Genomic DNA, 22,346 nt, shown 5'->3' on the forward strand with positions numbered 1-22,346 from the left:
CCAGAATGAAAAGGGAAGAGTAGGAAAAAAAAGTAAATACAGCCCCCCCCCCAAGACACATATAAAAAGCCCTCTGTTCCCCCCAAAGAGAAGCAGGCATTAGCAAGCCCCACTAAGTGATTCCCAGGTAATTAGCATGTCTGTGAAGCAGAGATTCTAGCTCTAGGCATGCAAGAATATTTTTCAATAAAATAAAATGCAGATTTTTCCCAGTAAGTACTGTGTTAGCTTGTGCCTCCCTTCCCAGTTTCCACCCCAACAATTTATGGGCAGCTCCCAGCACCTGAATGTTCAATTACTGCTGCTGTGTGCTAGTTATGCACGGTGGAGTAGCTTGCGGGGCATGGCAGGAGCTTTGCTGGAGAGGGAGCAGGAGACAATAAACACTAGCAGCACAGTCAGGATCCGAAAGCAGTGTTATTGGCACAAAGAGGGGATAGAAGACATTCTCTGCCTCTCTGTTTTAATCCTCTTTCCCCTTCACTGATTCCACTCGAGGACAAGATTATAGGTTTTCCTGTGCCATCCACTAAGACTTGATACTCTCTCATCTGCAGCAAGAAGTTCCAGACGAGTTTGCAGATTCCATGGAGTGAGATGTGACTCTGCACAGGTAATGGAGATAATCTCATGTTCTGGTTCTGAATAAGGGTGTGGGCTTTGGCAAGGGCTCTGTCAGTGTTCTGAGATTTCAGTGGCCCATCTGTGGAAGTAGAACAGAATACAGTTTTTGTTTGCCACCTGAAGCAGTGATAGAGACACATGGCTTATGATATTTTGTCCATCAGGGAAGTTTTGAAGACAGAGGTCTCAAAGGAGCCCTTAGAACTAAGTCTTCAAGTGTGAAGGAAGTAAAATCTTCGAAGGAGACTGAGGCATAGAGAAATAAGAATGACACAGGTTCATGAAGGAGAATGGTAACAGAGCCCAAAGCTAAGCTTTCCAAAGTATCTCCTGCAGACCAAGGTATCAAACTGCCAGTGCTTGTACCCCAGATATGCCCTTCTTCTTGCAGGTGTGAAAGGGAGGTCAGAACTGAAGAATTATGATTAAATAAAGGAGCTGGCAGCAGGCTTTGGTGGTGGCAATGGGTTATCTCACAGGTGACCACGCTATTTGAGCATTAAAAGCAGTTAACTCCCCAGTGATAGCCACAAAGCAACAGATGGATTTAATGGATCTTTTACACGGACAGTTGCTCTTGCATAACAAGCAGGGTGGTGTGCTGCCAGCCTCAAGATTACGGTGTAACGCTTAATGCAGTAGGCATTCTCTGAAAATATTCTGACAGAGAAAACCAGTTTGCCTTGTTCAGTGACAGTGACTATGACCCGAATGCCACTATTTGCTCAGAGTTTGGACATACTCCTCTAAGGAGGCATCAGAACTCCGGTCCCATTTCTGTTGCAGGCTCCTTCTCTTGCTTCTCTTAACTCTGCATGTGTTGTTTATTCTCTAAAATGGGACAATCACTATGATCTACATGCGGAATTCATACTGAGGAAGTATGTGGCCCCTACCCTCCAGTCCTTCAGAAACACGTATTCTTAGGGAGGCATTCATTTTCAAATCCAGACTTTATGGCCTGGGCTAATTGCTCACCAATGTTAGCAAAAAAACTTCAAAATGTCATGGTGTTAACAGGCATAAAATTTAGCTATGAAATGGAAAGGGTATTTGAGGAGCTTCCAGTCAATTCTGCCAGCCAGGTAAGGTGGTTTACTACAGTTTGGTCGCTAGTCATTTACCTTTAACAGAGAAGTTAGATTTTTTCTTCATTTGAGCATGAGTTTTCGTTAGAAAATTTTTCTTGATATCAAGCTTAAACCTTCCTCAGTGTAAACATTGCCATCTTTGCTGTGTCCCTGCTTTCCCCGAAAGATAGGCTAAGAGTTGGCTGCTGGATGAAGTGCTGTTTCTTTGGCTAGGATTAAGGCATTTACATCTGAATGCTGCTGGGGTACGTCCACTGGATGGTACTAGAAAGCAGCAAAATGGAGCAAGGAATCACATTAGGCCTCCCATCCCTTCTCCTTGGCAAGAGGTGGGGCAGGAGAGAAGGTGAGAATTTTAGAAGGCAGTTCTGGTGAAATCTGTCTCCCTTTCCTGGCCTTCTGTGTGGAAGCAATCCTAACAAAACGGAGATGCAGATGGTCTCACCCCTGGAGCCAATGCCTATGTCAAGAGCATTGGAAATGTCAGACCATACCACCAGTGCAGTTCAAACAGCACTGAATATCTGCTGTCAACACTACATAGAATCCCCCACCCTTCTCTTCCTTTTGTTGTAGTTGCTGATGCCTTTCTTGCTTTGTTTTTTATTTTGCTTTTGTGTGCTTTGTTTTCAGTTTTTAGGCTTGAGGGCCTAAAGCAAGAAGGGTAAGAAACTATTAGTCCTACTTGGAAGACTTTGCTAAGGGGTTCAGACATCTTATTCTGAGATCCCATCTAGAAGGGCATTTTCTAGGTATATCACTGCACCTATCTGCCTCTCCCTCCCCTCTTTCCTATGTTCTTTCACCTCCCTGCAGCATTAAAACTCATCAGAGTTTCAGGGGAAGTGTTGAATAATGGCTGCTGTGGGCCTTCAGCCAAGCCCTATGGAAGACAGTCCAGCATCTGACTTGTGCAAACAGAGATGACATTCAGATTGTGGCCTCCTACCCCATTCTGCATGCCCTACCCAGGGAGACTGTCTCGCCTGCTTTCTCCAGGCCTCTCCTTACTCTCTTTGTAGGGAACACAGCTTCTGTTTGTGATCTTTCAGCATTTGCTTTGCCCTTCTGGCACAGTTGCCACTCCATCTTTGCCCTGTCCTCAGCACAAGCTCTTTTGCTGTAACGATGCCATCCCATGAGTAAGTCTCTATGTTTTAGCTCTTGCTGAGCACTTCTATTTTGGTAAAGTGAAAGCCAGACTGCCTGTGTCACAAGCCAGGCTGTTCTCTTGGGTCCTAAGCACAGAGGATAGGCAGGAGTCTCAACTTAATGTTATAATTTCAGGGCCACACATTTCATGAAATGCTAAGCTGGCAGCAGTGGCTATTCTCCACTGTAGCAATGGGATTCTCAATATCACATCCCAGTGGCACGCTGATTGTATTTCCAGCCCTATTGATTCATCAGGTATCACACACAACGTTGGTCACGGGTCCCTCAAAGCAAGTGGAAAAAACAGAGCAGACAGGTCAGGATGCTTCCTGCATCCCATGCCTGCTGGAACAAGCTGCCTGAGCTTGACAGTGTTTGGCAAGTTGCCCAGGGTGAGACGCCTGGGCACAGCACGGCCTTTTGGGCACAATTATCATGCAGGCTCTGCGAGATTAGAAAACAGTAATTTGGAGGCTGCTGGCATTCTGGGCTACTCTCTTTTCTCTCATGTTAGATCACAAATCAGCTTTCATTAGAGTCTAGGAGGAAAGCAGTTTGTGTGCCACTCTGGTGTGTGTCCCCTGTGGCACAAAGCACAGGGAAGCAGATAACTCCCCATCTATCTGTCCATCTAAGAATATTGTAAATTGGGGGCTTCTTTGGGAGAATGTAGTAAAGAGCTGCAAATCAAAAGACCAGCCACTGAACTTGCTTTGAAAAGATTCATGATAGTGTGTGTAGATACTTGAAGATAATACTCAGCAGCAGAACAGGTATTGGGAGGCCGCTGATATTGGCTGTTTCAGAATGAATTAGTCTGACATTAACAATTTCTTTCCGTCTTTCATTCTTTTTCCACCCTTTTTCAGCTTTCACGCTTTCATTACTTTTTTTTTTTCCATCCAGTCCTGAATTTGCAGGGGGACCCTATAGACAGCTGATAGCCCTCTAACTTTTGTTATCTCTTTTCTTCTGTTTCCTGAAGTGATGAGTGGCAAAGATCAAAAAAATCAGTATCTGTCTGGAAGAATCCAGAGCATTTGGACATGAAACAATTCTCTGAATATTCAGAAAGAAAGATGGGGACTTAATCAGATGAGCAAGGCAACTATGAGTCTAAAGGAAATATAACCATGATAAAATTCCCTGTGCTGGAACAGTATGTAGTTTAGCCATTGGAGATGTTGAAAACCTTATGAATGTTTCGAGGCATTTTTATGCTTTCATTCATGTCTTTTGAGATTTTTATTTTTTAAAAAAAAGCTAATTAAAATGTACCCAAGCATGGCCGTGAGTAATAAGATGAGAGTATGGACGTAAAACAAACAAACATACAATGCTTTCCTGTAGTTCAGACTGTACAGTCAGGTTTCACCTTTCAGAATATCAATGATCTCAATAGGAAGACAGGCTTTGTTAGAAGTTTGAGCAGCCTATTTATTAGTAGGCTGGACAGGGCTTAAATAAGGTTGGAAGGCACTATTTTGCACTTGTGATGGTAAAGCTTGCCTGACAGGCAGAGGAGATTCAGTGGTGTTAAGTGATGAGGAAATTAATACCTGGTCTAGCCAAACATCCAAAGTCATTGTATCAGGGATGGCTGCAGAGACAGGTAGCAAATCCATATGTTATCAGTATGTGAACATACACAACACGTGTATTAAGATAAAGAGTAACAAGCTATTTGCAGGAAGGGGCTAGAGGCCACACATTTAAGGAGTGCCTTCTGGTTTAGACTGAAGAAAAGAATTTGAAGGGCATTTATTATTTAACTTGCTGCTAGTTTTGGGGATGCATGGATGAAACAGTGTTACTAATCTTCAGATGAGCTGCAGAATGGACCTTCTGTGCTGCATTCAATGCAATTGGCCTGTGGAGGTGAAACTGAGGGCAGACTTGGACCTTTGTTGGGTGTTTTCTCCTACTATAGCTAGAGATTCTGGAAAAGACAAGAATGCATGTGAACAAAAGGCTTGAATGTAAGGACATAGTAGAGCTCTATTCGCTAGACTCCTTCCTTGAATTCTGCTAGAAAAGACTAGGTGGATGGTGGGGTGCCTATACTATTTATTTATTTATTCCTTCAGTTTTCCAAGAACAGCTATAGGTGTGCCTCTCCCACAAATTAAACATCACAACATAAACATAGAGCTGCTCATAAGTATCTGCACCTCAGCCCATCTCCTTATCAACAGTCTTGAAGGAAAAGAGATGAGTTTTGTCGCATGAAGTGAAAAAAAGTTCCTTGCTCTGCTTTAGCCAGAGAAGGAGCAAGTAGAACTCTATTAAGGCCTTAGCTCTCCTGTTTTTTGTGCTGGAATTATACCCTGCTTGTCTTTCACCTGTGTTATTGCCACAAGCGTAATTCAGCCACTGATCATTCTCTGGTGCAACAATTTTTATGGTCTCCCTTTTATGGTACATTTTACAATGATGATGAAACATGCAGTACCTCTCCGCTGTTCTGGCCTTGTGGCCTCACCTTCTTCTCCAATTTGATGTCCATGCTGTGTGTCTGCACTTAGTCCAGACTCATGCTGCTGTGCAGTCTTGCATAGTGCCACAATTTCTTTTTCTTTTGAGACAGAAGACTGGGACAAAAACTCATAAAAGTATGGCTGGGCCCACAACATAAATGCTGAGCTGAAATCTAGTGAACCTGACATGAGATGTAGCTTCCCCTTCAGGAGCAATTTAGAATATTACTGGACTCATTATTGCCAGGTCAGATGTCATAGCCAGCAAAACAGACCTTGCTGCAGCAACACAAGTACTCTCAAGCAAGTGAGGTGAGGTTTTTCACACCTGACTCTCCTGCAGCAGCAGCGTGGACACAGCCAGGAGCTCCCTCATTTTCGCTGGTACCTGCTTCCTGCCCAGAAAGCAGTTTCCATTTCCTGCCACAGTGATAAGAAAAGCTTTCTCATCGTTGCCTCCTTCTTTGCTCTTTAAACTCCCTCTCCCCAGCTGAGTCTACTTTCTGACATACAATGTGCTCTGAGGAGGATCTGAAAGACAAAGTACTCTAAAGTGGTGCTCCCCTTCCTACATGCAAGCTCACTGGGCAGGCAGCCCTTGCTAATCTCCTACATCTCATTTGCAGAAGTGTTTACCCTTGAAAAGAAGCTTTGGGTGGTTAAAGTGGTTCCAGTAAAATACCTAGTATGTAGGTAGCTAATTTCCATAATATAGAGAAATCTCAAGAAAAGAAATCTCTTTAGCTTGGTCTGCTGTTTTCAGTTCTGGCTCAAACTTGCTCAGTACAGTTTTTGACCCTTGCTTGATGAAAGGCTGCTGAATGTGGTTTAAACCATGTGTGTATGAACTGGTGCTGAATCTGTATTAGAAACATGTTTTTCCAGAGCAGAGTGGGAAGGCAATGGGTGGGCATACAGAGAGCTGATGTCATTACTGTGCCCTAGAGCAAGGGAGCTGCACCTTACCAGTGCTGGTAATTTGCCCCTTAGAAAAACTCTGCTCCAGTTCAGCATCTGGTTCTCCAAATGGCTCTGCAAGGCTTTCCTCCCCCCCTTTTTTTTCTGTTTTTTTCCCCAACATCTTTTCTAGCTCTGTTGGCTGACTTGCATCTGAAGGTCAAGTGAGTTGCCCCCATAGGTCATGCAGCAAGCAAGCCCTTTGATCCTTGTCCCGACAAATGAGATCAGTTTGAGGTGCTCCTGCTGCCAGTTTTGAGATCTGAGCTTTGGAGGCAGGGTGTGTCCTGAATTACGATCACTGTTCCTTAGAGACTAAAGCAACTGCAGGAAAGGCTTGGCTGTTTGCCCCAAATTTGACCTGATCTGAGTCTCAAAACAGGAAGGCTTATTCTGTTAGATTGGTTGAAGGTGTGAACTGCCTGTCTTATCACTGTCTCCTTTCACCTCAGAGAAACTGTTGCCCCTGCATCACTCTGGCATTATATTTTAACTGCAAGGGGCTTGCTTCTGTTGTTCCAGACATTCAGACAGCTTCCAGACAGCAAGAAATAATTTTGCTAGCTGGTTGCCCCTGCAGGGTATGCATAAAAATATGCAAGCTTGGTACATGCAAGCTCAAAGGGGTATTTACATTGTGAGAAGGGGTTGGAAAGGTTGGTTGGCTTTATGTAAACTGATGCCCTCCATCCACTGTCTTGTGGAAGCATCTAGTGTTGTATCAGAGCAGGTCAGTGCAGATGTCCTCTGTATTGTAGTTTCCTGACATCTGGAGAGACCTTGTCACCATTAGGAGGACTGCATGGAAAGAAAAAGTGCTCCCTGACTACCTGCCAAGATCATCTTAATGCATGAAACCTCCTTTTGCAGGCAGGCTTGGATGAAGCCTAAGATTTTGCAGCTCTTATTATCCTTATCTTCACTGTCCTTTCCAGCATCCAGCAAGAGAATCTGTTCCCCTCTCTTTTTCCCTCACAACTGCATCCAGGCTGTCCCCAAGTAAAGACAGCAGTTTACAACTTGCAGAGGCTTACTCCTCGCCCACTGCATCTGTCTCTCTGCTTTTGCTGGGCTGGGAGTCTGCCTGAAAGCCCTTGGATGGGAGCCTGCACACCAACAGGCTAATGTGCTAAACAGCTGTTGCAGGGCTGTATTTCATGTCCATGCTTCACTCTAACATCACTTGCTCTCTTTCCTGCATCTTGGGAAGGCCATGCTTTTCCTCTTGTCGTCGCACTTCCCCCAGCATGAGAAGGTTCCCTTTCATGAGATTTTTTTTCTTCTTGAGTTTTCAGACCCCTATTATCCCCTCCTTTATTTTCTCTCCTTGGTAGTGCCTTAAACCAAGCAGGTAAGATGAATGTGCAAGGCCAGTCCATAGGGCCATGCCCAGGACACTGCTTGGTTTCAGTTTCTTGCTCTCTCTGCCTTTCCCCGTGAGAAGATTTTACAGGGGACAAGTGAAATAAGAGTTTAGACTTGTTTTCTTCTAGCTCATACCAGGAGAAGATGGAGGCCCGGTTGCACTGTAGAAATCTGCATTTCCTGTGGCAATCTCCATACAGCAATTCAGAGGCTCAGTGCTCCTGCGCTGACCTCTGCTTTTTCCTTTGGCGTTAGCTTTGCCCCCTCTTGAGCTGCGTGCTCAACTGTCTCCCTAACCTTGTCCTATATATGAATGCACAGATCCCACAGGCAGAATGCAGGCTGATCCTATAGGCTCTGTGCTCCGTCCTTCACCTCCCCTGCAGGTGGCCAGGGAAGAAGTCCAACCTTGTCTTTAACAACGTTCTGCTATTAATTTCAATAGCAATGAGACAGATTTTTTGGCTAATGGATGTTTAGGAACCTGTGGGGGATTCTGTGGGAAGAATCCTTTCCTCCAAGCTGTGCTTTTCCATACCTATTCCAGGCTCAAGTTTTGTGCTCCTCTCCCAAGGCTTGCATCATGGATGAAGGTTCTCTGCCAGGGAGGGGAAGTGGTGGTACACAGTGCTTCTTGCTCTCTGCAAAGTATTAAAGCTGCTCATGTTGACTCTGTGGCACCAAGAAGGGAAGCAAATGCTGATAAATTTATATCTGGAATTTTATTTGTATTGACTTCACTTTGGAGAAATGATAGTTTTTTCACTTCTTCCCTGCTTCCTCAGCCACCATCCAAGGCACTGGAGAGAAGTCTTGCAGATGTGAGATCTGCGTAGCAGATTGTTCTACAGTTACGAAGCACAGGGAAGAAAGGGACCTAGGACTGCCTCAAGCACGTAAGTAGTAAACACTTCTAAACCCACATTAGGAAAAAGCACAGAAAATTGAGGATAAAAATAAACCCTGTCTGATTAGCACCTTCCCTTATTCTTGTTCTTCTTCAGACTTTTTGGACTTGGACACTTTTAACTTATTTTTTTTTTCATGTATCTGGCATCCAGCTTGGACAGGAGAGATCTACGGCTGGACATTTGCCTCTGGTCTTGTTTTTTACATTCGTTTTAATAACTGCCCATTCTGACTCTCCTTTATATGTGTGTATGTATACACACACACATATATAAATAATGTATGCATACACATGCACACACACAAGATCATCCCTGCATGCAGGCAATCGGGCCAGCCACTGAGATCTTTGAGATCTTTGCAAAATTAGTCTTTAAGTAACTTGAACTCTGCTGTGTGCATTGGCTTCTTCCTTGCAATGTAAAGACAGCAGATTTCAGATTTTCCCGTTTCCTCTGGCACGTGAAGAGCGTGGTGCTACTCTGATCCACACAGACATCCCTGATATAGAGAGTATGCTCAAGAACATGACACTATTCCTTTCTATGCAAGCAGCTGGAGCACTGTTACTGTTACTGTAATTTACAGTGGCCTTGAGTCTGCCTCTCCTGTTTTCCGTTGGTGCACTCATTCAGAATCAGAGACTTGCAAAATGTATTGTCGTTCCTTGGGCCATACTCTGAGACATGTACTCAGTGAAAACGGTCAGCCTTAAAGAATTTAAAACATTATGCAGTGTCCCAATACTGCACTTCTAATCCTAGGGCATTTACTACCCCCTCCTTACACAGGCAGTGCTGACAGAGCACAAACTTCTGTTTTTTTTTCTCTTTTTCTGAAGCAGGAGTATCCAAGGCTGATGTCTTCATATAGTTCTGATTGGCCATAGTGTAAAATACAGTGGTTCCTGTAAAGACCCAGCAGACTACATCCTTGCTAAATATTTTGCAGATCAGGATACTGAGAAGCAGAAAAGCTAAATGACTCACCTGAGGTTCATGCAAAAAGTTAGTGACAGACGGAAGAATAAACCCCAGGATTCCTAACTCCCCGTTGCTGCCCAGCAGCAGGTATGAGATGTCAGGAAGGAGCACCGATTTCCCTGGGGCTCTGTGGCTGGCAGATGCTGCCCGTCATTTTTACCACAGTGCAGCATAGCCATGTTGTCGCCACACACATGGAGCTTCAAGTCAGCTTGAAAAGAATGCCATTCATTCATAGGAAATCCCCCGAGCACGGTGCCGAGAGCGGGGGAGAAAAAAACTTGGGGTTTTGCACATTTTGTTGTTCCTTCCCTCTCTTTCCCTACCTCCATGCTTCAATTAAAAAAAAAAAAGAAAGAAAAAAAGAAAAGAAAACTCAAGTTAAAGCTTTTCTGTCTCCCATCTGAGCAGTGAAAGGTTGCAAAATGCAGAGGCATCAGTGTAGGCTTGCTTCTGCGAGCCTTTGCTGGCCAAATAATGTGGCAGTGGGTGCTGGGAGCGCATGTGCGTGTAGAGAAGTGGGTCGAGGGGTTGGAGCTGCTGCTGTAAGGCTTTTTTTCCCAGTTCTTGCCAACATAATCAAAATAACTCACTTACACCTAATAAAATAAAATGCAGAATTCAAAAGCCTTCCTTCCCTCCAGCGGTTTGTCTGGATCCCGTTCCTTGAAGCTGAGTTGAGAAAGCCACAGAGGGTTTTTATTATTGTTATTGTTGTTAATTTTTCTAAAATGAAAAATATTAACAGTGAGGCAGAAGGTGCAGCACATTTCTGGTAGACATGGAATACAAGTGCTTCTAAAGCTGCTGGCAGGGATGGGAACCAAACCTTGTGGGTAGTTTGGTGTCTGGGCTTTTATTCCTTTCTGTCTTTCTCTCTCTCTTCCTCTCCGTCCTCTTAATTTAGCCTTTACTCACCACAGATAGGTGGGGTTTGTCACCTCCTTGCCTGCTCTAAGCGTATGTGTGTATGCTTTTCCAATTAGGGCTGATATGCCCTTCCCATCTGTCCATTTCTGTTTAGAATTGCTTTCCGTCACAGTTGCAGCTCTCCAAACTGCTAGAGAGCGAATGTGGGAATTATCAGTGGCCATTTACACTGTGGCAGGGTTGACCAGAGATGATGGATGCAATGGGGAAAGAGAAAGGTGCTTAAAAAATAAAAGAAATTATGCATGACATAGGGGCAATCCTACATATTAATTAACTCTTCTGCATCCACTAGGTATGTAGATACGCATCGTCAGACCGTAGGCAGCGCCCTAGGGCCCATTGCTGGAGCCTGCCATAGGCCTTGCACCGATGGCATTCAAGTTGCCAGTGTGGTGGGAGGGAAGTAGGGATTTGGGTTAAAGGAGGGACTGAAACTCCTTCAGCTTTTCTGGTAAATCTTCATTGTCTTCCCCACAGTGGCAGCAAGTGAGATGCACAAGTATTAGCGTGACTCAGTGAGTCAGTGGTGGAGTCAGCGACTGAGCCCACGGACACTGATCTCAGTGTTTGTTCTTTAGCTACAAGACTGCCTAGTTATAAGACAGATTTATATTCATGATCAATGATTATTCGTTACTATCATGTGTGTTTAATATGCATCTAATAAATGACTAATGCCCACAGCTTGCACCACTGCAGCTATGAAAATATGCAATAACCCAATGCTTTTCATCTTTGTTTCAGTTTTGTTAATCACAGAGACGAAACCTGCGCTTCGAAAACACGTAAGTGTCCTTTACTAAAGTCACTGGGATCTATGCATATGTTCTTGAAGGAACAAGCGGCCCATCTTTACTACCTGTTAAATTATGTCTTAGGAACTATTATGTTACTTCCACTTGCATCAGAGCTTAGAGGTTGCTGTGTATTTAAAAAACTAAAATCTATCATACAGAAGTAAATGGTGACAAATTACAAGAGAAAATGATTCTATGTGATGTTATGAAGGTAAAGGAACAACTTCCTGTATTAGACCAAATGCCTAAATGCATTTAAGGACAGATTTAGTGGGGAGGCAAAGGCAGCTATGACCTCTTCATTTCTGCTGTGCCCTGTGTCACTATGATGGAGGGAAACTGACTCCTGTCACCAGTAGGCTGCATCCACCCTGGCATGTGCTACCTACTCTGCAGTGTCCTATCAATTGCATTATGTACCTGGTTCGTGTTTTGCAGTTTTAGTAAATTTGTTTTTCATTTTAAGCTATAGAAGCTCACAATTTTAACTCTAGTGATATCCCAGAGTGGAGTCCTTGGTCTTGGTCAGAGGAAGCTGTCAGAGATATGCATATTATTTGTTACCTTGTAAAACCCAACTTTTTAAAGAGGCAGGTGCAAAATAAGCAGGAAAATTAACAGCACTGATGCATCGCAACAGCAGTCTCTTTAGAGCATTACAGTATGTAGCACCCTGAGTGAAATAGAGGTATCATCGCAACTCATAATTTTCAAGTCACCTCTGAGTCTTGAGTGTTGTCATGTTGTAACCAGCAGTAGCCGGCATTTGAAAAGGAGGCAGCAGAGTTTCCACTGATACGCAATCAAAAATATTTTAATCAGTGGCCTATATAGAAGCTGAAACATCTGAACTTTTTTTGAAGGAGATGTCAGAGAGAGTCACATCCAAATCAGTGGCAGCAGTGGGAAGGGGTAGCAAAGAAAGGTCTGATCATATAGAATTATAGAAGCACCATGCAAAAGGTGTAACAGTAATTTGTAGGCTGAGATGAAAAACATCAGTGCTTAATTCTGTATATTGAGTTATTATGTGCAAGACTAAGTTGTTATTAACAGTATAATTGTTTAGCTCAGATGCTGATGGCAAGAGATTTCATATGATAAATATGCCTTCAATATAACTCAGTTTTCTTCATTAGTATTTGACTATGGGCAAATTAGATCCTTCTTGTCCAGGAATGATTTTGGTGAGAACCTCCTGTACCAAAGGGCCTGAAGAGTTAAGAAGGCAGGGCAAGAGGAACTTATGTACATATTTCATTGTGCAGAATATTCTTGACCCCTCACAGTAGACCTTCTGGCACAGAATTCAAATATGCAAGTCTGACACACATGCAGTGTCACTGATTTTTTTGTGCATGTACCACCCTCATGTAATATTGAGCACAATTTACAGTACTGAAAAAAGGAGAAATGTCACCTTTAAATTTAACTTGCTGGAGCAAACAGAATTGCCTTAAAACACTTAAGACTCTTCAGTCATTATCAACGCTGAGCACAAAAGCTGTCCTCTCCCTCATTATTTCACAGCTAGATTGTTAAAAATCTTAAACAATTTTGGAGGAATAGTAAGAACCCAAGGATATCAACAACTCAAATTTATCTCATTAAGCATCAGGGTGGAATGAATTTCCCTACTGCCTTCCACCGTCATCTGTCTCTCATCATGAAGCAGGGACTGTGCCGGTTTGCTGAAAGGAAAGGGGGAGGGAGGAGGATGGGACGAGGGTGATCTCCAGTTCTTGAAATGCACTTCCATAACAAGTTATTTGCAGTCTGGGTCCCGATCAGTCGAGAGAGCCGTTGGAGAAGTTCCGCTCCAGCTATATCGGTTCAGTTTTGCTGCTGTTACTATGGAGTACCAAAACGCTCCAGCCTTTTTCGCATGCCACAGGGGACCCAAACTGCATTCCAGGAGCCAAACGCATGACTCAGATCTTTCTCTCTTTCCTTCTTTCTCCAGCGGCTTGCGCGGCGCACTGCTCGCCGCGCTGCAAAACCGAACCGGTGCTGGGCTCGGCAGCAAGCGCTTCTGCCCGCGGCTGTGCGCACGCCCTCCGCGCCCCCGGGAACGGCCCTCCCGCGCCCGGCACGCTGCGCCGAGCCGAGCCGAGCCGAGCCGAGCGCGCCGCGCTGCGCTGCGCGGAGGAGCCGCGGACCGCGGCGGGCGGGCGGCGCGGGGGCGGGGGCCGGGGCCGGCCGCCTCCCGGGGCCGGCGCTGCCGCCGGCGAGCCGAGCGCGGCCGGGCGCCGGCGAGTCGCGAGCGCGGCGGGCTCGCCCCGGGCGGGACGCGCCAGGGCGGCCGCGGCCGGCGCCTCCCCCGCTCCCCCGCGGCCGGCGGCGCGGCCCCGCCGCTGCCCGCAGCGCGCCTGGCCGGCGGCGGCCACCCGACACCCGCCGCTTCCAGGAAGCCGCCCCCGCCGCCCCCCCGCGCGCCGCGCCGTCTGGGGCCGCCGCCGCCCGCGGCTGCCGGGGCCGGGGCGGCTGCCGGGGCCGGGGCCGGGGCCGGGGCGGGGGGGCCGCCGCCAGCCCGCCGCCGCCGCCGCCAGCCCGCCGCCGCGCCCGGGCTCTGCCGGCCGAGCGGGCTCTGCCCCGGGAGCCCGGGGGGCGGCGGGGCGCCCCGGCCCCGGCGAGCAAGCGCTTCCTCTGGAGCGTCGCCGGCCGTACGCCAGCTCTGCTGCTCCGTGCCGATCGCCAGAGCTGTGCGCTTAAAATGCCAGTGGCAAGCCCGGTGCAGGGGGCAAAGGCTCAAACCCGGCAATCCGCAGTCCAAGAGAGAATCCCTCCGTGGTGCGTGTGTGTGCGTGCACGCGTGTGTGTGCGTGCACGCGTGTGTGTGTGCGTGCACGGGTGCTTGTGCTGCGGAGCCGCCGCTCCCGCGCGAGGCTCAGGCTCTCGCTGCTTCCCCGTTCCACTTCCCCCTTCTGCGGGGTCTGCGCGTCGCTCTTGCGCGGCTCCGTCAGTCTGTCTGAACCCGTGGCAGACTTCTGCAAATGCGTCGCCCCGGGAGCCGTCCAAGGTAGGTCGGGGCCCTTATCCCCGCTTCACGGAAAGGGAGCTGAAACGTGCTGAAGGTCACCCAAGGAAGTCTGTACTGGATTAGCACCTGAATCATTTGTTCTGGTCACAGAAAGGCTAACTTCATCAGCCAGCATCTGAGCAGAAGTCTAAATGATATGGTTGCATGAAAGTTGTAGGTATTTCAGGTCTTGGTCTTACTCCATCAAGCTTAGTGGTAAATTTTGTTGGCAGTGGAATGAGATCTAACCAAATATTTTCTTTGGATTTGGTCCTCTTTTCATTAGTATTGTTTTGATGTAAAACCAATGTAAGCGAGAGAAGCATTGGACTCTTTATTTGTTTAGTTCTTTTAGAAAATATTTTTTACTGTGGAATTATTCAACAAACATGCAGACTTCTGGTAACAGGCTGGGATATCTCAAATGAATGTCATAAACTTTTTTTTTTTTTTTGGTGCAGTCTTTTATTTCTGCATTCTTTATAGCAGGAATAAGAGATAATGGGGTTGGAATGTCCTTCTTGATTGTTCAGTCTAGTTCTCTGTGTCAAGCAGGATAAAAGTCCAGCTAATCTTGCCATAAATTAGGTATTCCTAATCCTTCCCTATTCCCACTTTTCTTCAGGCATTAAGTATGTAATCAGTTCCGTGCCAAAAAGAAAAGAAAAAGCTGGGACTGTATGCAGCTACGAAAAGTGAAGAGAAGTACAAGCTGCCCAGTATTGCTCAAGTTCTGATGGTTTTAATAGCTCTCCCCTCCAACCTGGCTGGCTGGCTCCACAGTCCCTTAGCACAGGAGAATTTAGATTTGGGAGTGTGCAGATTCCTGTCTTGGGGCTATTTACACAGCTCAGCGCTCCTAATACGGAGGTATAGTGGTGCTTTGCCCTCTCTTGTTGTAAAGTACCATTAAAGGTTTGTGTCTCTGTTCTTCATTAATACAGCAGAATTGAACAGTGATCCTCTGATAGTACATGGGGCTAGTGAGAAAAGGGGGCTGACCAGGATATTTGGAGTTAGTGTACTGCTAAGCACATGCTGTTGGAGTCTAAACAGTGGTCCCGGACCAGAGGAGCCCTGCTGAGAACTGCTGCCCTGCAAGTTAGGGCCCAGCTCTCTTGTTACAGAGGTGTGTGTTATCCTTCTTTCTCTCTGGAGCTGAGGTGGGGGTCTGCTCCGCAGTCCTCCAGCCAGAGCTGCCACACGGACAGGAGTGGCTCTTCAGAGGGTGGAAGTCAATAGGAAGGAGAGGGTATGCTGTTGGGGGAGTGGGCAGAAGGAACCAGGACTTGGGGCAGCTTGTCCAAAACAAAGGAAGAACTAAGGTAGCTTGGGGGATGGAAAACACCGTCCCTGCTGCTAATACTAAGCAGAAGAGGTATTCCTATCAACCTGCACTGTGGTATTTTCCTGTGGTCTGCTCCACAGCCGTTACACCACTTTTCTGATGCCTTATCATTAATTGCTGTTATATGATCCCTTGCAAAAGTAACATTTCTGCTTCCTTCCCCCTTCTTCCTACATTGTGTTGAGTTTGTTCTTTCCTCTCCTGCTTAGCTTGGAGTTTACATTACTGATATGTTTTAAAGAAGTGGATTCTTTTTTTTTTTCCTTCTAGGTCATACTCATTTCTTCAGGAAATATCCATTTGATGTAGGCGTGCATTATGAGGTGCTGCAACTCTTGGGCAGTGTTTTGCTGGGGGAGTGTTATTTTTGCTGTAAGTTGAAAGGGCATTTTTGTTTGATTTAATTCTTTATTATTGTTAAAGAAAGGAAGACATAAAGAAACCAGCCTCTGCTTATGAAGCTTCTCCAGCACAGTGTGCTTGGTGATCATAATTGCTAACAGCCACTCCACTTAATTACGGCTCAGAATTATCAAAGTGAAGTGTGGAAATTAGTTTGACCATTGGTATACCAAACCAGTTGCTATTTTCAAGGCATCTGCTCTTTCTTAGAGGTGGCAGGTCATTAGAAAGTGGAAGCCACAGCAGGTATCTGCAGCGTATGTGTGACTGCTGCACACACAGAAAAGGCCAAGTGACTGCAATTCTCATACTAAGTTGGCTGCAGTGCATAGTTATACTACCAGATCATTCGTGTTACTCCATGGACAGGTCAGCATGGGACAGGAAGCTCGTGGGAAGGCTTAGGCTCACCATCCTTGTTCTGTGATGCGGGAAGATCTAAAGAAAAGGGCCCATATGGGTTTGAATGGGAGCTGGCAAGGAGGGTACGGGTGGAATCCAAGGTGAAGGGCAGCCACTGTTCCCAGCTCTAAGCTGGAGGAGCGATCACTGCCTCTCCATGCGTGTTTCTAGATAATCAGATCTGCCTGCTCAAGTATCTATGGGCTTTGCCATCAAAGCAGTCCCTGCACTGTTGGCCTATCCACAGCCAACCTGGGGAAGCACCTGTATACACCCCAGGCACCAAGAGCGTGGTCTAGCCTTCCCTTTGAGGGGTGGTGTCTCACTGGGAAAGCTCTATGAACCGTGCAGCTGGTATGTCTCTCTGGCTGATGTGGAAGCCTTGCAAGCAAGCCGGCTGCTATGAGGAGGCCACAGCCACAGAGATCCCAACTTTGTTTTTTATAAGAACCAAAATAGACAATGGGGAAAAAATCAGAAATAAACAAGCTGACTGGTCTTAATTAGGAACAGCCCTTCTGCTTCAATCCATGCTACAGGCATTCATGTTTGCTGAACAGTACAGGTAATTAATCATGTGGAAGTGGATCCCTGGACAAGGGTAAGATAGCAGGACCTTTTTTTTTGCTCTTGCAGGTCCATTTCTAGTGGATCCCACTAGCATCTTGCTGGCATTTTCTGGGGCATGGTGCCTGTAGAAATGAACAAGGGTTAGTGAAAAAGGCTCCCGTTGTCATCAGGCGGTTCTGGGTAAGATCAGCTATTTGAGCTTCCCTGTTCTCTCCAGCCTGGGGAGAGTTGCTCCCTTTCTGCTTTGCCATTGCTAAACTAAGATGATGGGGCTGTCCCTGTAAATTCATTCATCAAAACGATCAGCTTGACTGACCTGGAGATTGTGATTTTGTGCTTGATCTTATGGCTACCCACTTATTTTCACACCCAACAGCAAAACATACCTCTTTTTCATTTGCTTAGCAAACAGTGTGTTACCTGGGCTAAAAAAGAGTGTCATCTGCGAGTTGGACCAAGGGGTATAGAATTAGGGTTTCTTGACTGTATTCCCAACTTTGCTACCAACTCCCCTAGGCCTCAGTTTGTGCTTCTGTAGAGTGGGGATAACCATCCTTAACTGCCTTACAGGAATGGATGGTATGAGGCTTGATTGAGAAATGTCTGTGCTATGAGATGCTGAGATTAAAGCTGTAGCTGTGAACAGTTCTTACTGCTCCTATTAGACCTCCCTAACAGAAGGGAGAATAGTTCTATGCTGCCTTGCTTTAAATAGGGCACAGTGTGAGGCACAGATACAAATGAAAACCGTTCAGCTTGTTTCTTTTCTCTTTTTCCCTGCAGAGAACCTGGCCCGAATTCTGTTGTCATGCTGGTGTGGAAGAGCAGTTCAACTGGTGTCAGAGGATTTCCACTGACATAAATTTAGTATAAGCAGGAGTATCATGGGGCTCTATATTGGACATTTTCCACTTTCCGGGGTGAACATGTGGAGTTCTCTCAAGCAGACGAACCTCAACAGGCATATTTATTTTCCTTTGTCCTTGTGCTTAATTTTTCTTCTATTTGCCCGTGCTGTTTAACTCTGGCAATAACCTGCTATCTTCTCTAAATGCAATGGAGAAAGTGCATAATGAAATAACAGTTACACATTTTAGGGAGACTTTTCTGCTTACCACCAATATGATCCTCAAAATTGGCAATAATGTATGGATTTTGCTATCAATAGGCAAACCACTTGGCTGATAATGATCATGATTATTCATCATTATTTTATTAATGGATTTATTTCATGGCATTTTGAAGTGTTGCAAGCTTCCTACAGAACAAACAGGCTCCTACACTGAGGAACTTTACAGGTAGCAAAAGGTATGTATGATAAAGAATATTTTTATGATGGATTAGTCTGAGATTTGAGTATATAAGATCAAGCTTGACATTATTTTTTCATATAATTATTCCAAAAAACTCCCATGAAGATAAATAATAATATCTAATTACCTGTAAGCCATAATAGCAGCTTTCAAACAAGATCCCCAGACCCTTTGCTTCCAGCTTCCTGGGCTGCATGGAGAGCCTTGATTTGAAAACTTTCTCGGAGGGTGAAGTCCTATGGCTGGTGTTGCTAGCACCTGCTGGAGTCTGGAAGAGCTATGTGTGTTCAAGATTTTTCAAGGTGCAACAGGCCCAGAAAAGCTTCACTTTGTGCATGTGTGAGATTCTGTGATTAAAAATGCACCCACAGAGAGGAAAATAAAAACAAGAGCCCACAAACTCCTTGAAGAAAGATATTTATGTCCTAAGTTGTAAAACTAGCCCAGCTCCCCAAAGAAACAGCAGTAACAGAATCTAGCTGTTGGAACCGAGAGACGCATTGTTCTGATTTAATAATTAATGTGGAGTTAATTGAGGCTTTTACTGAACTGCAACAGGATAAAAGAAACCTGCCAGTCTGGACGCCATGCTTCCCTGAGAACGAGTTCGTTCTGTTCCCCGGTGACCCCCTCCCTGCCCCCTTTTCTGCCTGCTTCTCCCCCTTGCCTTCCCCCGGACGGGCGCGGAGCGTGACCACTTCTGCTGTCGGGCACAGCAAACGAGGAGGCAGGGAAGGCGGCCACAGAGGTGTGGAGAAGGGGGGAGCCGAGAGAGAGGCAAGGCTGGTGGCGAGCGGAGCTTTCCCTGGCCGTTGTTTGCCAGGGATTTCCCATGTATGCGCTGGCTAGGGAGTTAGTGAGCCTGCAGCAGCCACGAAGGATGCCTCCCAAAGGCAGCAAGACAGACAGACGGGGAGGCAGGGAGAAGCGGGCTCCATGTTGTCTTCAAGAACGTAAATAATGATGTGGATTTATAGCTTAAAATCTAGTGCTTTAGAAATTAGAGTTGCATAGAATGTATTCAGAAAAAATGGCTTTTAACTGCCTGGAGTCTGTACAATCTAAGCCTGTCTTTGGAAACAGGATGCTCTAACATTGGGTCCTTTTCTCTCCAAATAGCTGAGAGGACAGAAGAGATTACTGAGCATGTATGAAGTGCTTTTTCACCACCTTGAAGTCCACACATCTATGTGTGTAGCTGAAATCGCCTGTCACCTATCAGCTCTGCTGTATATGCAGAACATGCAGAGCTCCCTGAAGTCTTCATCTTTGAGACGGTGACTAGCTGCCTTAACCCTTGTGCTATTCTCCCTTATGTCTGAACACACATTTAAAAAAATTAAGTATATCACACATCTGTTGCAAGAGGAGCACTGCATTCCCCTTCAGGGATGTACAGCACTCCCCCTTTCTGCTCCATGTGATCTGGAAGGAGCTGGGGAACGCTGCCAGTGACAGCTTGGACACAGAGAGAAGCACGATGGCAAACTGCTGCTGATGCATGCAGTACAGATGTCAGTCTGGGATCTGGTAGTGTAGGGGCCATGCACACTCTGATCGTGGGGCAGGGAGCTCGTCGGATAAAACTACGCAGCCAGTTAACGTGCCATCTAAAAGCTACTTTTATGCCCTAAAGAGATCAGTGTCTATCAGTTTGGATTTTACTTTAGAGTCTAGTAGCTGGAGATGTAATCCCTTACTGAAAGAAATAATCATGGATAGGAGAGAAATAATGGATAGGTCTGCTGGAGTCGGAGAGCTGAGCTCGCGGAGAGAGGGAGAGTCAGTTTTAGCAGTCCAGGTCTCTACAGTGCTGTCAAACGAGTGACAGCGCCTGTAGCCGTGGTGAAGAACGTTGTACTTTTTCAATGGTAATCTGTGAGACGTTCAGGTTTGGGTACTGACATGAGGGCACAGCCCCTCCGGGGCTCCATTTACAGGCGGTGCGTGAGTGTGTGTCAGCCCCAGCCCCTTGCCAAAGGTGGGTCGGGTGGCAGGACGCAGATAGTGTGCCGGGTGGGCCTCCTTTGAGCCGGGATCTTGATCTCCAAACCCCACAGGTAGTAGCTGCTAGACCACCTGACAGAGTTTTGATGAAGGAGTCTGAGGCTGTATTTTTTCCTAGTGACTAGAAACACATGTGTCAGGTTTCAAATTCCTTCATTTTTTTTAACTGCTAAATACATTAGACATGGATTTCTGTGGCCTTAGAGCGAGTGAGGTTTGCAGGAATTTATGACGTGTTGTGTCTTTATTGCCTGTACCAGCTGGCAGCTGGGTCTGAGGGGATCCTGCAGCACACTTGTCCTTATCTCTCGGTGAGCGTTCCTGGCACCGAGGCTGCGGTTGTCTTGCCAGGTAGGAAGCAGACACACGCACCAAGCGTGTAGTGATTTTTCCTTCCGCCCACCTCCACGTGGGGGAACCCCGTCAGCCCTCGACTGAAAACTTTGCAGCACTCAGCACGTCTCAGGGCAGAAAAAGGGATGCTGGGCACTAGGATGAGAAAGAGGAAGGAGCGTGAGGAACAGGGACTGACGATAATCACATGCCTCTTGAGGGTCATGCGACCACAGTGTATTAGGTGTGTGTTGCTGACTAGCAGCCTAAGTTTATTAAAAAAGGAGATTTTTTTCATCTAAGTGTATGATGCATAAGCGATTGAAAGAAAAAAGGAGTATGTGGGGTAAAGGTCTTACAGGACAGATTTTAATAGTCTGGTTGTGGTCATTGCTGCCAAATAAGCTAATTTAAGAAGAAAAATGTTGCAGCTGTGGAATATTATTATTTATCTGTAATCCCATAGCAGCCAGAAACACATATCACAGATTAGAAACATACTGTAACATACTGAACTCTTGTTTCTCCATGGTCTTTAATTTCTTGTGATTGTATTTTCATTTCTGAAATTTCATTTAATTTCGTTTCATTTTTTAGTTTTGCTTTTTTGGTGATGCTATTTTTTTTTAATATAACTGATTTCTCTGAACTTCTGTTGATTTTGCATTTTGGTGAGATTTCCAAGAGCATTTGGTGCTGCTCTAGCTTTGCTGTCATTTAAGAGAATAAACAAGTCTAATTATGCTCACAGCATACTGACTTCAGTAGGAATTGAGATATGTCACTATTAGTAGTTTTGGAAAATCATTTGCAAGTGTGTGCCAAACCCCTGGAGGCTGTATGCCATTCAGAAACACAGAAATTAGAAGAGAAGCATGGGTCCTGTGATCCTTTTCCTAAATTGTTCACTATGTGACCTTAGGCAATTTACTTAATTTCTCTGTGCCTCAATTTATCTATTAATAAAATGGGAATAATACCTATTTATCTCTTAAAACAGGTTGGGAAGTCTAATAAATAAATGCTGGCAATAAGATTTGATCCTGTAAAACAAAGAGAGGACAGCAAAGGACTGTATTATTTACAAATTCATTTCTCATGTAATTGCCATTGTTATGGCACTATTTGGGTTTAAACTGATGCCAAATAGTTCATTGAAACAGAATTAAAAAAATGGTCCTGATCCTGGCAAGTCGGAGGCTCTACTGTAACTCTGGTTAGGAGTTACACATAGCACAGCACTCTGTGCTGTGTTTTTGTAAGAAAATGGGTCCATAAACAAAATAAATTGAAGATCCAGCTGGAGTTGGAGCTGCAAAAGGAAGCAGCACTGCAAAATGAACTCTGGATAGGGAGATTTATTTAAATGAGCCATATACTCACACCAATATGTATGCATGTGTGTGTGCATCTGTGTGTGCTTATCTACATAACAGTACAGGTGTGTACAGTAGAAAGGTAGGTATCTAATAGTCATATGGTAACCATATAAAGCCCTGGTAAAGAAATTAGCATAACAGCAAGGAAAGTATTTTCTTCCCTAATAAAAAAATAAATTAAAAAAACAAAACAAAGGAAAACACACACTAACATATTATAGGAACATATTATAGGTCAGCTGGACCTGAGGCACAAATAGGGGATGTATCTGGTTCCTAAAG

At 45.4% G+C, this 22,346-nt stretch overlaps 1 long non-coding RNA gene across 1 annotated transcript; it reads left to right on the plus strand.

Moving 5' to 3' along the window:
- The first annotated feature begins 553 nt into the window (after positions 1-553).
- On the plus strand, positions 554-21,212 carry LOC134150005 (uncharacterized). The gene is made up of 7 exons (XR_009960563.1): positions 554-613; positions 8,455-8,565; positions 11,239-11,279; positions 15,929-16,030; positions 17,099-17,212; positions 17,816-18,340; positions 19,465-21,212. It is a non-coding gene; the product is annotated as an uncharacterized LOC134150005 (long non-coding RNA).
- Positions 21,213-22,346: the final 1,134 nt, after the last annotated feature.

Source organism: Rhea pennata, chromosome 22 (genome assembly GCF_028389875.1).
Source record: "Rhea pennata isolate bPtePen1 chromosome 22, bPtePen1.pri, whole genome shotgun sequence".
Taxonomy (NCBI): domain Eukaryota; kingdom Metazoa; phylum Chordata; class Aves; order Rheiformes; family Rheidae; genus Rhea; species Rhea pennata.